Here is a 16,755-nt window from a genome sequence, read left to right as displayed (position 1 = left end):
AACCTCTAATATGGACATCCAGTTTGTCGCTGTGGCCCCAGCAGCGATTAAGCCACATCTTTGCTGCACGGCTGCCAGCTTGCAAAAAGCCCTGGCTTTCTGCCGCTGCAATCCTCTCACCAGTGTGACCTTTTCTGGGATCCCCTGTGTGTTTTGTCTCGTCCCCAACCTCTTTGGAGTCTGGCTGCTGACCTCGCATTAGACTCTGAAGAGGAGAGGTAACAGCCCGCTAATGCAACATCTCTGTCCAAGTGCTCCTTGTGGACTAAGCACACAACGCTGCCTGCCTCCCTCATGGGTTCACAGCACTCAAGCGCTGCCTTGTAAAAGAAAGGAAAACAAACTCTTGTGCTGCTGCTGTTTAGGGGAGCGGGGATAGCAGCCAGGATGCCGAGCTCGGAGAGGTCAAAAGAGTTTGAGAAGCGTGGCTTTTATGCTCTTTTCGCGGTGAGCATTTAGACCATAATACATCTGGGGTCGGCCGTCTTGGCAGCAAGAAATAAAGTACTCGATGAGAGAGCTTGTAAACAGTGGTAGTTCTGGCTGTTTTTAAGTGGGGGGATTCTGTAAAGTATCAAAGAGCACAGACTGAAAGAAACCAAATGCTCCCAAAGAACAATTTATTGACTGACTTTGTCAAAGGTTCTGACTGTATTGTGAGTTTAAAATGTATCAGGAACGTTAAGAGCCTCTGACATGCCCCCTCTGTCCCATTTATTCACTATTTTTCTTCACTTTGTGGGAGAAAAAAAATTCTGAAAGAGCGCTACACCAGAAGTTCAGCCAGATATCCACAAACTTCTCCCCCGTTCAAAGGATAATAAGCAAAATATTTGATGCCTTACAGTTCCTCGAGATTAGTATGTCACCCAATCTAAAAATACAAATATTTTATATTCTACAATCTGTCATAAAACAGATCTTTACAGAGAATTGTCTGCAGTGAAATATTTGTTGTTGCTTACAACACTAATTACTACAAATCCTGCCTTACGACACAGTTCTAATGTATTTCATGTAGTCCATATTCCCACATAATAAGTAAAACATTTTTTTTATAATGATCTAATATCATTAATCTAATATTTATGTTAGAAGCCTTAAATAAACATTATTTCACTCACGTTAGTGCTATCCTAAGCTTTACCGTTCTCCCCTCCAGACCACGGCATCAACCATTTCACAGGACTGTATTCACTGATCGGCTGCCGCTATTCTCCGGCCGCAATTTGCTGCCAAAAGTTAAGCGTAGACATAACAGTGAGCGAACACTTCAAGCCTGTTTTAGCGCCCAATGATCACTACAGCCTTAAGTGGTGCTGAGAGCTCCTCTGCAGCAGTGAGTAGAGAATAAAGACCAGAGGCCCTTTCAAACCGAAAACGTGAAGTCAGAAGAAACGCATGCTGAAGCCTACAAACCTGTTTCTGCCACAGTGACAGTCTACATAAGGATATGCCACCTTACATCTGGGGGGATCAGGGTCCCCAGCCTGGCAGTCTCCACCATCCCCCCCAGTCTGCACCATATGTCAGCTGGATCCCCGAGACGTCCCTGAAGGGTTTAGAGCACCGCTGTGGAGGAGAAGGGAGACATGCAGCTCTCAAAGCAAATAGAATACATTAATACGGGAACAAAAATTCTGCTGTTTGGCCCGCTTTGATAGAAAGAGCCAGAGGCAGAGGGAGCGACTTGGCTGTGTCGCTGTAGAACACGTCTGAAAATATTATACACGAGGCCGTGTTTATGTGTTTTCTTTAGCAAAGAACCTACGCAACAAACTCATAGATAAGGTTGAATCATTTGACCCAAAACGGAGCCTAGAATGACATTTATTTGTGATATATGGCACCTATACCGTGCAACCAAAGAGAATAGCTGTTATCAAAAGTCAACAAATTGGAGGGAGGGGGGGTTGCTGTCAATGATGTCCGTAGTAAAAGGGAGATATTTGGTGCTCACCAGTGTTGAAAGTTTTTGGTTCTGCTTGCTAACCTTTGCCATTCCCCGCAGACAAAATCTCCATCGCCTCGAGTGAAGCCCAAGTTTTTCTTGCCGCGACTCGCCCTGAGAAATGACAGTATACTCTGGGATGATTTGGTCTCTCTGTGTTCTTTTCCCAGTGTGATGTTGATGGAGCTGGAGCAAAGCAATTCAACGCTGCAAATTCCTGGCTGGAAGAAAGCATTTTACAGTTGACAACGAGCTCCTTGTGCAAACATCACACCCATTACCACAGAAAACGGACAGACGGACCATTGGAGTCTGGAAACGTATTTGCTGCTTGCTGTAATGTCATCAGTTTCCCGCCTGTCCAGCTGCACTGTGGGTAATAGATGGTGTCAGTAAGAATATCTGGAGCTCCATCGCTGCAGTTCCCCTGCTGACCACATGAGGGCAGTAGAAATATGTCTTATCTTCATTATTCCACCGCCTTATACTGCATTCAGACCAGGCGGGTTGGCAAGCAGCAAGACTAATTATGATTGATTCAGAGATAATAGAATTAATATTGGAATAGCAGTAAAAGTATGAAATGTGGATTCAGTCAAAAGACAGAATTTCTTTTTTTCCCCTCAGCTCTACATTGTCTTCTGCAGCCATAAATCACACATCACGGTAGCAGTGAAATGAGGGTTTCAGAAAAGTGAAAAGTAGATGTGCAAAAGTGAATTGAGGTAATTTTCCTATACATTTATCAATTAAATATACTTTGAATATGAAGATTCAAACAAAAGGGTTGGAAACCAAGTCTGCTGGCTATTAAATCAGACTCCGAGATGGATCTTTGTAGCGTTTTAGGAAACAATACAACTCAGTCAGGGTTTTTTTTCACACGAAAAATGTGATAAAAGTAGAGAAATCATTTCAACTTTGATCAACGCGGTCTTCTGTTGCAATGAATCTGCCTTTTATGGGGAAAGAAGACGCAGAATCAGTAACCGCAATCGAAAGCAGACAATACCCGTTGCACCAGTGTAAACAACGACATAAAAGGGGTTTATAAGGTTACACATCCTCAGACGGGGGCCTGCGTCTCATACAGAAACAAACACATCTAAGCTTATGTTACCATTCTGGCGTTGCATGATATCATATTTTGCATTGCACTTCTATTTCCAGCCATGTGATTTATTCCACCACCCAACACAGCTCTGTCAGACGCCGTATCTACAAAGACCAGAGGAAACTCTAGAATAAATGGTGACCAGCTCAGGAGGAGATATGAAAATGTATCTTTTGTGGAGGGTGAGAGAGGGGGGAGGACGATTGTCCCCCCCCCCCCAATGAGAATTAATTCACACATTCCAAGGTGAAATGGAGGGCTGTGCATTGTCATGCGGTCATTGCACTGATACACTTATCTTGTGTTTTTTCACTCTCTGCCCTATCTCTGTCCCGGTGCCTTATTTATAGGACGAAACCCAGGGAGGTAGGATTGCTGGGTGGGAAGTTTGCATGTGTTGGTGTATTGGCGGCGCGGAGGAGTCTGGTGTGCATATGATGAATGAGATAGTTAGGAAGCAGAGAATTTATAGCGGTGAACGCAGCCATCCATTCTGCCCTGCAGTCCCTGGCTGTCCTCAAGGGCATCATCCTCCTCCGGGGTCCCATCTTAGGTGGTTCACTTTTCAGGATCCCGCCACTGCTGCTGTGTCCAGTTAAACCACGCGGCAGCCACTCTGGCCCTGAAACCGCCTGCCGCATGTCAAGCGACGAATAATTAGCAGGCAACGAAACACAAGCTGCTAATGTACGTATAATAACACGGGGGTTGGCCAAGACGTGCCAGTGAGATGCTGCTGTTATTAATTACGCCTCTCATTTGTCCGCTATAGATCACCTTGAGCATTATGGTGCAGTTGGGCCTCTTATGTGAATGATGTACAGTGGACCCGCCGTTATTTACAGCCTGAGAAATGACTACTGGTGAGGCTTGAATAATAAATGAGGGAGCATGTAATGTTATTTAAGGCCCACTAATTATATGCCACCACATGATATTATACCGGACCCAGGAAGTACTCGTGACTCCTGTCATCCACCCTGACTTCCACCACAGCCACACCACCACTCCCACTTCTCACAGATAATGGATGCCATTTAGCCACAAGAGGTATTAGGCTGACGTGAACACAGGTCCGTTCCGTGTAGCACTGCATCTCCTCTCGTCTGTGTTTAATGACATCATCATTAGAGTCCTCAAACCATAGTAGATTGTTGTAAAAGCTAGACGAGTTTCAGAAAGCTGCATCTCCATCCATACTTGATGGACGTTTTCTGTGCAGTTACTGCTGCTGCGGGCTCCCATCTGCCAATATATGAGTCGGTTGATTATTTGCAGACGGTGAATCATCCTCTTTAAGGTTCCTGTATTCTCTGTATACCAAAAATATAACTCCCCCCCCCCCCCCCCCCCCCTGAATACAAACATTTGGTTTGTTAGCTCATGAAATAAAACAAAGTATTCTGAAAGCTAAGGATTTTCAAAAGTTTTCAAAATCCCTCCAGAAAAACTGAGCCATTACAGAATAAAATAATATTACAGATTTATCAAAGACAGGAGAATGCTTGGCTTGTCTCCTTTACTTTCTATATTGTCTTGTGGGTGCATTGGTTGCTGTTGGCAAAAGCTGTATTTGTTGATGCTTTTATTGAGAACAACTCACCGACTCCTATAACCGACTCTTTTCCAGCCACTCAGCCAGACGGAGCACCGCCGTCTATTTGTGGTCCGATTTTTTTGGTTCGGTATGCTTGTGCAATTTGGTCCCTGCACTGCCGTCAATGCCCCCTCACCGCTCAAATGACATCACTTCCCGAATGACATCATCCTGCCTTCGCGGGCAAAAGGAAACGCATAAATGTCACGGGCCAGTAACGCTGATGAATGCTCTGACTTTGTGTTTGATGGGAGTGAGGAACACTAATGGTCTGAGGGCCCGTGTGACAAGTCGTGCACGTCTCCACGCACGGCGGCGCGCACGGGGAGAATATTAGCACTCTGGGGCGCATGTGAGCGCTTGTGCTTTTATGTGATAGCATGGACGTGTTTATTTATTTGTGTGTTTGACAGAGGGGTAGCAGCTGTAGGAGCCAGGGGGCCCTCAGGCTCTAGAAGACGTCAGACCCAGCTGGATGCCTCCAGGGGAGGTCAGGATGCGTTGACAGCTTCCCGAGGCAGATGAGAGGAGCAGGAGTGGGTCTGCCTCTCATCCCCGGTTTGTGTGGACGTCTCTGAAGATAGCACGACGCATCACATCAGGTTTCATCTGTAATTAACACTTTTCAAGGGTTTGTTGAAGGGTAGGTGTGTCTGACGGGCTTTGAAAGGTGTGTGTGTGTGTGTCATCAGTTCATGTAAAAATGGCCAACTTTGCTGCGTTAAAGTCTATGTTTATGCAGAGCAATTGTGCATCCTTACACCTTTAACCTTCATTTGATTCCTATAAAAAATGCCCCCATTATTTATGATTGCATTCGTACGTTACAAGGTTTACATTTCTGAAATGCAAACAGGCATTTTTAAAGACAACACTTCATTTTAATCATCGTCGCCCAGGTCACAGAGACATCTGGAGGCCCGTCAGTGCTGCTGGCCCTCGGCATTTCCAGCCTCGAAAAGCCACCTCCAGGTGCAAAGGTCAGATGCAGCTTTGGTCCGGGCAGACATCCCATGATCTAGGTGCCTTCCCCTTCGCTTGGCAGCCTCCATATTGATTTGATTAGCTGATAATTAAAACTTGGCAGGCTGGGCCGGGCAAAAAGGAGATCGCTCAATTAGCGGGGTGTCAGAGAATCTAATTCTCTCTCTTTCTGCCTCTCCCTCTGTCTTTCTCTCCCTCTCCCAGCCCACTCCATCACACATAGCCATTTTGTTTAATGACTCTAAAGGATGAGTGAGAAGGGAGGGTGGATAACTCTCTGGGGAAAGAGATGGAGCTAAATGCATCCAGCCTTGTAATCCTTAAACTAATCTTTGCTTAAAGATGCAGTTTGCAGGTTGTAAAGAAGGCGTCAGCTCTCCACCGGACGTTTGTTTGGGAACGTTGCCTCCAGCACGCCTTGATGCCTGCTACCTTCTCTTCTCCTGGCAAGCAACACTCAAGCTCTGAGATGTGTGTGTCATCCTGATTTTTTTTTAATTTTCTTTTTCCTGAACTTCCATCTCACAAACCTGATTTTTGAGGAAACATCTGTGTTGAACTAACCAGCTTCAGCTCCAGGTCCTTTAGGGGCTGAAATGTGTTCCTTGCTGAATTCAGCCCATTCATCCAAAATGACTGTCTGCCTGCTATCTTAGATCCTTGTCTGTCCACGTCTGCGGTCCACAGAGAGGAGGTGACAAGAGGAGGAGGTGAACTCTGTAATTCCCTTTTCATTGAATAGATTTCTTCGTCAAATCGGGTCAATTTGAGGCTTACGGTCGGCTACATTTTACCTCATGCAGACTCATCTTGAAATACATGTACTCTAATTTGTTGAGTAAACCGCACACAGTGGGATGTATGATGCAGAGGGGAGGGCAAGAGGGATGTGTAACTGGGACTATTTGTTTACGTTGTTATCAGTTAGCAGCAGGAGTCTTGGCTTTTCTGGTTCTTCTAGGCTTCCAGCGACTCTGCGTCTCCAGAGTCAGCTCCCGTGTGGACTCCATGGCTTTTCCATCAGCCAACAGAAACGAAAAGACTTATCATTGTCAGAACGCATTCAGATACTGTACGTCAGCACACACACACACACACACACACACACACACACATTCATGGGCCACGCTTTCTATAGGAAGGAGGGCTGTTGGAGATTTCAAGACGGATAAGGAGAAACAAGACAGAGTAATTGAGTAAATATTCATATCTGCTTCATATGCATTTCGTATTGGTGGCTTTAAAAACCTGTGAAGCTGCACACACACACACACACATGCATAACAGCTCCCCTAAATGTCCGTATTGTTGAGCCAGCCTGTCATCATCCTGTTCCTGCCAAACTGGCCAGCGCCTGCATTCATTAGTCAACCTCATACACTTATATAATATTTACAGGCAGCAGTAGGCTGCATGCGAGTGCAGAGAGGCCGGGTGCTTCCAGCGGAGCTCGGTCGGGGCGCTGACTGCAGGAGAGCTGGCTCACCTCGGACCTGATTAACTGTGGCTTTTATGCTGTTCCTCCATTTTGCATTAGAGCAGCGCAAGCCTAAAATGTCAGCAGTCACCAGCTGCGGCTGCCAATGGCAATCGCTCATTGGCTGGCACTGATGAGTTTTTGAATACACCGAATGGCATTCTGGTCTGTGGTGTACATAGTAGGCCATTGTCTGGTGTCTGGATGCACACGAGGAGGATATACCCTCGACATGCATGGGTAATGTGGATAGATTAGTCTTGTCATTCATACAAAGGGACTCCTACAGATTATCTTACTGCAATGTACCTGTGAAGCCAACGGCAATATACAGATATATTATCCATACTGTGGTGTGGAACTCTATATCATATGAGATACTACAGTGTTGCTCATGTTTTCTCATCTTAAAGACCCTGTACACCTTTTTTCTCAAACATACTTTCATGCACCAATCAGGTCTCGGACATATTGTGACATATGGTGATGTGCACATCTCGATTACATTCATAATGAAAGTTAAAGTTAATATTCCACTCATATTGCAGTTTCCATGCAGTCGACAAGGACCCTTGCACAGTTTTCCACCCTCCCTCTTTTGTTCCTTCAACTACTTTCTTGAAAAGGTTGGTGTTGTAATATTTGTTCATATCTACAAATGTAGGGGTGTTTCTCCTTCCAACCTGAAACGTACCCGTACCCGACATTTTTTTAATACACTGCATACAAAGAAAATTCCTAAAACCTGAATAACATCAGTATATCCTGTTCTAATCAGAAAAAAATGCTTCATTTGGAATAAGGCCCAAATCCAAATGGAATATACTGTTTTCATGACACCTATCATTGCGATTATGATCATATTCTGAACAGTAGTGGCCTGTGATGTAACTTAGTCAGCGTCACTCTTGATAATCCCCCAGAACATAAAATCAACACATCTCACACAAACAATTTCCTTAGTGCGAATAACTTCTAAAGAAAATTGTCCACAGTGAGAACCTTTTATTTTCTGTTTGCTATTTTCGGCCCGCTGTGTGTGTGTGTGTGTGTGTGTGTGTGTGTGTGTGTGTGTGTGTGTGTGTGTGTGTGTGTGTGTGTGTGTGTGTGTGTGTGTGTGTGTGTGTGTGTGTGAGTGTGAATGTAATGGATCAGGAAAGCACATATCAGAACACAAGCACTGTATTGTCAGTCCATTAGTCTGAAAACACAATCTCCAAGAAAGTAAGTTTGTGTGTGAGAGACGACGAGAGTCTGTGTGTGTGTGTGTGTGTGTGTGTGTGTGTGTGTGTGTGTGTGTGTGTGTGTGTGTGTGTGTGTGTGTGTGTGTGTGTGTGTGTGAGAGAGAGAGAGAGAGAGAGAGAGAGAGAGAGAGAGAGAGAGAGAGAGAGTCTGTGCAGATGGTGAGAACATTGAGGCATAGAGAAAAAAAGAGAAACTACAAGCCTGCGCAGATTGAGGTGTGTGTGCATGTGTGTGTGTGTGTGTGTGTGTGTCAGTCAGGTGACAGAGAGGGATGGGGACATGGGCAGGTCCTGTTAATGAAGGACTGATAAGTCCCTATTTCCTGGGCCTGGGTTAATTGTGCCTACAGATAAAGGGTAATAAATTGTCATGGGGTAATGGCAGGAGCCTGGGTTGGGCCCTGCTCCACATTCATCATGACTGGCTGGACCTGTGGGCCTGGAGAGCAGACAGGACAGAACGTCTGGTGGAGGCGGGGGGGGGGGGGGGGGAGTCAAGAGGGAGAAGAAAAAAACCTCACAGGGATGGAAGAGGATACGAAGCTGGTCTGTATTACTTCCAACGCTTCTGCAGAGGGATGCGCTACGTTGGAGCAAGGACAAGAGATGACCTGGTAATGGAGCTTATGTGAAAACTGAGAGGAATACAGAGTATCTACTGGGAAGTGGGTGATTTAGGTCTTCTAGCAGTAAACAATTAATAAAAACTTTAAGATATGGATGTTGTGATATATTTTTGTTGTTTCATAAATTACATTAAAACACTGACTATGTTTATGAGCAAAAAAAAGATTTCCTCTTATTCTGAAAAGCCAATATTAAGCTGTTCACGTGGCGAATGAAAATGAATATGCCATTAATATTCCTGTTTACATGCAGCTGTGCATACTCTGATTAATGTAATGTTTTTCACACATCCTCCCTCTTTTGTTTCTTCTTGACGAGGACAAATCTGTGATATCCAAGTCTTTCATAATGGTTAACAGTAGGTTTGTCCCTCCTTCCAGCCACAAATATATGGGCTTTTATTTTTCGCATGCATCTCTGCAAAAGGTTGTTGGTTTGTGTACAACTAGTCTACAACACTTGTACCACGTACAGAGCAAAATTGAGACAGGTATTCTGAATGCGTTGCATACGTGTCCAAAGAATGCTCCTAAAACCTGAATACTTTTCAGATATCATAAAAATCTAAATTGGAAAATGTTCCATTTGGAATCAGGCCTAATTCAAAATATCCAAATGGAAAATGTTATTTTGAATGTGCACGAAAAAATAGTCATTGTTGCATACACAGAAATTGCATTTTATTGTGTGACTGGTTGACATGTAGCCATCACTTCATATAATTTAGTTACTTGAATATTTAATGATGCATATTTTATTCATGTGTATGTTTTCTCATGTCAAAATTTACAAGAAAAGTTATAATACTTTTTTAAAAGTATAAAGTAGCGTAAAAGCAAATTATCTCAAAACTGAGTAAATCTACTTACTTTCCACTCCACACAGTGTACTTTTTCTGCAGTCTCTACTGTATGAAATACAATGTATTTTAGTGTGTTTTCCTGACAGGAAATGATGTCAATCAGATTGAGATTTTGGAATACCAGCTTCTTAATTACAGTTTTTTTAAGTATGCATGCCTACTTTTTAAAAGTTAGATTTAACAGCAGTAATATTGCACAACATGTATACCTATAGAGATTGCTTTCATTTAGCATGAGATTAGTGTGCACAGCAGGCAACAGTGGTGCGCAGCGTGTTTGCATCTAATAAAAGGCATCTATCTGTTCCCAGTATTCTACAAGGACGTCGCTGTCTGTTTAAAACCTCCAGTTTCTGTGTTTTCGGCTTTTTACACATTGTAAGATGGATTGCAAGACGTTGACGTGACCCGCCGTGCCCACGCAATCTTTCCAAAACCTCCGTCAGAAATGCATTTTCAAGCAACACCGACGCCGACCCTTCCAGAGATGCACTGATGTCACATGTGCTGATACATGATAAATACATTCAGAGCCAACTGTCACACGTGGTGCCAGCGAGACGTAGTTCATTACATAAAGAAACCCTTCAACGGTGCATGTTTTAGTGGGACTCAGCGTGCCACCTTGCCAGCATGACAGATCACTTCTTCACACTGAGAGATCGTGGGGGGGGGTTGGAGGTTGGCGCTGCTGGGCTGAGGGATAATGCATCCCACACATTATACAGCAGAGCTGCTCCCACGGAGGAGGTTGATGTCCCCGCCATGCGCTGATGACACTCAGTGCAGTGTGACATATGATGTGTGTGCAAACAGTAAGCACATAGGCCAGGGCCTTTTGACTGTTTTATGTGGGTCACACGCGGCGTAGTGGGGAGAAAGGACGTTTTTCATGCAACCCATAAAGGAAGGAAAAACAATGCCCTTGAGATGTGACTGTTTGTCTCACAGGACATCGCCATGCAGAGTTATGTGGTACACAGCAGTGACATTGGACCATAAAAAGAAGTTGCGCTCCGATGTGTATTTCCTTTCCCACCTCCCCCCCCCCCTGACTATTCTCTTTTTCACTGAATCTAATTTCGCCAACGGGATTGTTACAAAAGTCTTTTAATGAGAGGGGAAGTGGTGCATCAAGCGGAAGTTAAAACACTTTGCAAGTGTCTCTTTAATTTTTAACATCGTTCATCATTTACAGATGAGATCTAAACACATGATGCCAAGGAAGGGATTTTGGTCTAATTAATACGACTACTTCTTACCACAAATATTACTACTACCACCACTACTACTACTACTACTACTAATAATAATAATAATCCTAATTAATTTTACCAACCAGTATTGTTTGTGATGCCAAAGCCTAACATATCATATTCCTTTGTGCCATCAAGCCCTGTTATTGTCCACCAAATACACATAAATGAGTCACACTGCTGACATGTTCCTTCATGAGCTCTGCAGTTTTCAGTCAATCTCAGATAAACCGTTCTAGTGTCGGAAATATTAGATATTAAATGTGGATTTAACCTGAAAATAGTCCCCAATAAATTAACTATTTATTCCTGTTGGTGTAACATTTACTAAAAGTGGCCTAAATTTAAAAAAAATGACTGGATTGTGACCTCTTATAAAGAATTCAGAAGGTCTTTTTATAGGTTGATTATTGCAGATATACATTATTGTCACCCTTTTTTCTTTACAGTTAACAAACACATTAAAACCTGTATGTGAAAGAGGAGAAGAGAAGAGAATCAGTTATTTGGAGCAAACAAAAAGAAGCTAGACTGGAGGAGGGGAGGATTTCACAGTACAGAGGAGATGACAGTGGGTATCAGGGGAAAGAGGAGGAGATGAAAGTTAAAAAAGCAAAAGTGAGGAGATGGAGAACCAACGAACGCTCAAATTCATTTGTTCTCTGCCTCTCTCTCTACCTGGCTGCGCACACCTTCTCCCCGCTCCACCAGCCAGTGTTCACAGCTATAAATCTTGGAGTGGCATTTTGGCCGCCGAGTCCCACGTAAACACGGCCGGCGAAATGTCAATGCAGAAGGCAGACAAGCCTGACTTAGGAAGAGGGAGAGTAGAGGCAGTAATGTCACCACACTTTAACACACCCGCCATCAGTCTTCGTGACATTTAAGAGATCTATCCCTCGATCCCTCTGGTCGCGGCACAGAAAAGAAAAAAGAAAAAGTTTGGATGAGGACGTTGCGAGGACCTGATGAGTCATTCGTCGATCAGATCAATCGGTTGATCTGATCACAAACAAAAGGGCTGTTGCCCTCAACTCGTGTGTATTTTCTTCTTCTTATAGCAGCTTTCCTGGCCCTTACAACATAACAGCTACACATTAAAAATGAGAGCAAGACTGCTGACGGTAAATCCACGACGGATTCTTATTTATTCTTCACAACCATTTTCTTCTTTACAACCCTCTCCTTAATCCAGGCAGCACATTCCTCACACAACACTCACGCTATTTTATCTTTCCATTGTCAGCCGAACTCCATCTCTGCAATAAAAACTGCACCGAGGAGAGTCTGACCTCTCAGGCCGCAACGTTCAAGTTCTTTAGCTGTAACTCTGGGGGCAAACGTGCCAGAATGTACACTTCGGGCTGTTTGGAAATCACTAGCGTCTAAATAATTGATCACAAATTAAAAATGAAGTCATGTGAAATCCAACTACCTCCTCTAGCGTTCGTTCTTTAACCTCCCGTGCTGTTGCATGGCGTCGTATTGATTTCCAAAATGAATAATTGAGAAAGCCGGCTTAACTGCCCTTTTCAAATCTCTCCGGCCTCTGATTCACTTCGCCTCCCTCCCTCTCGTCTTTCTTCCCTTGTGATCTATGTCTTCCCCCTTATCTTTCCACCTCCCCCCTTTCTCACCTCTTCCTCTTTACCCTTTTCTCTCCTCCTCTGACCTTCCCCTCTCCCCTCGTTTTCCCTTCCTCATCTCTCTCTCTCTCTCTCTCCCTCTCTCCCCCCCTCTCCTCTTTTGCTCTGCTGATGTGCATCCTGTTCTGTGACTGGTTGTTCAGGAGGGAATGAGCTGCTCGCATGGCTGGCCAGCCGGCCTCTGTGTATCATCCGTCAGCAAGACACACTGTTGTTTTAGAGTTCTGCTGGGAGCTGTCTCCTTGTCTCTGTCTCTTTCTCAGTTGCTTCGCCACTCTCTCTCTCTCTCTCTCTCTCTCTCTCTCTCTCTCTCTCTCTCTCTCTCACACACACACACACACACACACTCCTTCCCTGTCTCCCTCTGTCTTCATCTCTGCTTCCTCCCCAGTCTCCCTCCGTTCTCCCTCCTGACTTATTTCCACTGTACATCTTAACTCAAACACACACAGCTGATCAGCATTTTAAAATCGACCCCAAGCTCTTTGCTTCAAGTGAATCGATGGCTGAGTTAGACTCGGACTGAATAATCCTAATGTGTTCATTTAGAAGGGATGTTGTCTGCTTTGTTTTAGGATAAAGGCTGTTAAATAAAAAAGCAGCATCACCTTATCTTTTTTTCCTGTACATATGTTTTAATTTAATAAGTGGCAGCGTTTTTTTTTGTTTGTTATTTTTTATACATTTTTATGACAGTTTATTAATACATTGTCTTGTTTTGGTGTTATCCACAACCCCCACGTCTTATTTGAATATGGGCCTATAACAAACTGGGCATTGGACAAACATGGACACACTTTACAATATACTAGATACTAGACTTTTCAGCCTCGTCTCTGTGCTTTTGCCCTCATATGGATAAAGATTTATTATGTTTTGTATACACCATATTTCAAAAACATAATTGAAAAATCATAACTTAAATAACCATACCTTTCCAGAGATGCACAATATCAAAAATTTGAAATCATTAGTTGACTGGTATAAAAAAAGGCTTTAGTTAGATTCTGGGTTAGATGACAGGCAGGCATAGACTTAATCGAACTGTAACCCAGCTGTCATTGGGCGAAGGCAGGGTAGAACTGTAACCCACTTTAAAAAAAAAAAAAAGAATAATGCGCGAGTGTGTTAAAACATGATTAAACGGTGCTATTCAAGTGGTGAATATATGGTTATTGAGTGGCGAAGTCCCGCCTTTCTATTTCCGGTACATGGGACCTCAATACGAATTTCTGATGCATCTATTCCTATGGTGAGATAATTAAAAATTATTTTCTGGTCCCGTTTGAATTGTGGCATGAATTTCACGTTGTTTTTAAAGATAATTTTTCATGCAAAAAAACTACAATTTATTGCGAAGTTAGGTTTTGTGTGAGGCCGCTTTGTGAGCTCTTCGCTGCTCTCGGTGCGAATGATATACGTCAGTTTGAGCCAGCGATTCCTCGTCTTCTCATCGGACGGGAACCGAAAGAATGACCAGCCGTACCTGCTTGAACATTCAGCAACAAAACACACCGGCATCTTCCTTTTTTTTCCCATCCTTTTTTTTGCCTTGAGATTTCGGAGGTTAACTCAACTCATCTGGGCTGCTGTGAAGATAATCTAGGGAAAATGTGTAACTGCTGGTTATATTTCCAGCACAGTTGGAACCGACTCTGGGTGAAAATAGGAAATTAAACTACCAGACTCGTGTTTCTATGCTTCCACAATAACACAGCAGATCTCTGCGGATGCTTTCCATTCTTTTTCTCCATACATACATTTATGAAAACCTTGCTCGAACTCACATTAATCTCAGTCGGGTTCCCCCAACTGTAGTCGTGTTTTTCCATGAGAGTAAAATCTCGCCTCCGCCGCTCACACACACCTTGTATCAGCGGGTGTGTAAGTGGAGACTTGCCGGATGCCTTCCAGCAGCCTGTCTGATCATTGTGCCCAGTGGCCTTGGCCCACTTCTTGCTCTTAACGTCCCTGGTGTTGTTATGTGTCCGACTGCTGATGTTTTCAGACACTTCCTCGTGTAACACTGGCACCTACCTGTCACCCCTCCCTGCTGCTCCCACAGCGTCTAGAACCGAGCCCCCGCTGCATCTCCCGCCTGCTCGCTCTCTTTCTCGCTGTCAACGAGCTGTTATTGAAATATTTAGCACCCACTCCAGCTCACAAGCCTGTACTGCCTTTCTTCTGCCTGGCTGGAAATATATTAGCCTGGCAGTATATGTTGGAGCGGTGCACCGTGGATGTGCTTCAAATGGGATTTAACTGTTAAGGATCTTTTTTCTAGTGTTCGGTGGTTGTGCGGCTGAGAGTCTGCTCCTCTCCGAGGAGTACCGGCAGCGTGTTGCCCCTGAAAAATGATGTCATTATTCTGTCAACTAGCGAAAAGATAGGAGAGATAAGTGTCATTACCAGCCAGCTGGTGATCAAAAGTCTCACCATTTCCATCTCGTTTAAATCTTTTAGTAGCTGGGTAGTGCTGGATAGTGGCTTCAAATGGTTGTTTCCCCAACCCATGGTTTCAGATCGATTCTCATCTCAGCTTGAGTGTTTCACTGTTCGACGTGTACATTTCTAAAAGTCACACGAAAACAACATATTCAGTGAATGTTGCGAGGAAGAATTGTTTAAAAAGGCATAACAGTGGGGTTGGACCATAACAAACAGGCAGGGTGAAAGTCAGTGAAGCTCATTGTATATTCAGTGTAGCTGATGAAAGAATACATGCATGCATACCCTTGAGCTGTCACAAATTCCTCAAAATGAATACATTTCATCCTCTCAGATGCATCAACGGTGTTGTGGGAAAAAGGATCCCACTTTCGGGGTGTTCAGTAAAAGCAATGCAGTAAAAAAGCTTTACGATGTTTGTGATTGAAGGGGATTGTTAAAGACTTTTTCAGGAGGTGAATATAATGGTATTTTGCTATTAAAATGCAAGAAACATTCAAAAATGTTAAAAAAAAGTTGCAATATGGTGTAACATGAAAATGTAATATGGTGTAACATGAAAATGTAATTAAAATTGTATGGTATGCCATAACATTATATATACACTATATATACTATTACTTTTTTATTACTTTTTTCAACATACTATACTATGACTATATGGTATACTGTTTTTTTCCCCCGGTCAAGTTAGACGATGATTTTCTCATGACTTTTTTCAAAACATTCTACTCTGACCTTTTTCATGACATTTTATGACATTATATACTATGACTTCATTAGGACATTTCTTGATGTACTATACTATGAATTTATCGACATACTAAACAATAACAAAGTCATAGTATATACCATAATGAAAACATTATAAAATGACACAAAATTATGAAAAAGTAATAGTATAGGATGTTAAAAAAACACAAAAGTAATTATGTAGCATGTTGAGAAAAGTCATAAAAAAGTAATAGTATAGCATGTCGAAATAAGTCATGATATAGCATGTCAAAAATAAGTAATTAAAAGTAACACATCGTTACATCGTTGAAAAAAGTCATAGTGTAACGCCGAAAAATGACATTCAAATACTCTAAAATTAAAAAAAGTAATAGTCTAGCTTGTCGGGGGAAAAAAACCTTGAACAAAGTCAAAGTATAGCATGTCAAAACAAATCATAAAAAAGTCATAGTGTAGAATGGCGAAAAAAAATAAAAATAAAAGTCATAGTATAGCAAATTTGAAAAAAGTCATAGTATAGCAAATTGAAAAAGTCATAAAAAGTCATAGTTTAGTAAATTAAAAAGGTCATAAATAAGTAGAGCACATTTGAAAAAAGTCATAAAAAGTCATAGTATAGTAAATTGAAATGAAAAAAAGGCATACAAAAGTCACAGCATTACATGTTGGAAAAAAGTCAAAGTAGAACGTTGAAAAACTTTTGATTAAAACAGTACAGTATGTCATGAAAAAATTCATGAAAAAGTCACAGTATAGAATGTACTGTAGTATAAACTATATATATATATATATATATATATATATATATATATAT

At 42.6% G+C, this 16,755-nt stretch overlaps 1 protein-coding gene across 6 annotated transcripts in view; it reads left to right on the top strand.

Annotated features, from left to right (window-relative positions):
• rps15a (ribosomal protein S15a) overlaps positions 1–16,755 on the top strand; it is a 395,439-nt gene that overhangs the window by 5,976 nt on the left and 372,708 nt on the right. The window contains exon 6 of one of the 6 annotated variants that reach the window (XM_084004090.1): positions 14,231–14,240. The exons of the other annotated variants lie outside the window; for them this stretch is intronic. The gene's annotated coding sequence lies outside the window, so the exon portion shown is untranslated. Of the gene's footprint in view, positions 1–14,230; positions 14,241–16,755 lie in introns of those variants that run through there. 6 annotated transcript variants of the gene reach the window in all.

This window comes from Eutrigla gurnardus (assembly GCF_963514095.1).
Source record: "Eutrigla gurnardus genome assembly, chromosome: 3".
In the NCBI taxonomy this organism is placed as follows: Eukaryota; Metazoa; Chordata; class Actinopteri; order Perciformes; family Triglidae; genus Eutrigla; species Eutrigla gurnardus.
Note: the sequence above shows the minus strand (reverse complement) of the source record. Positions and strands in the feature narration are given on the sequence as shown.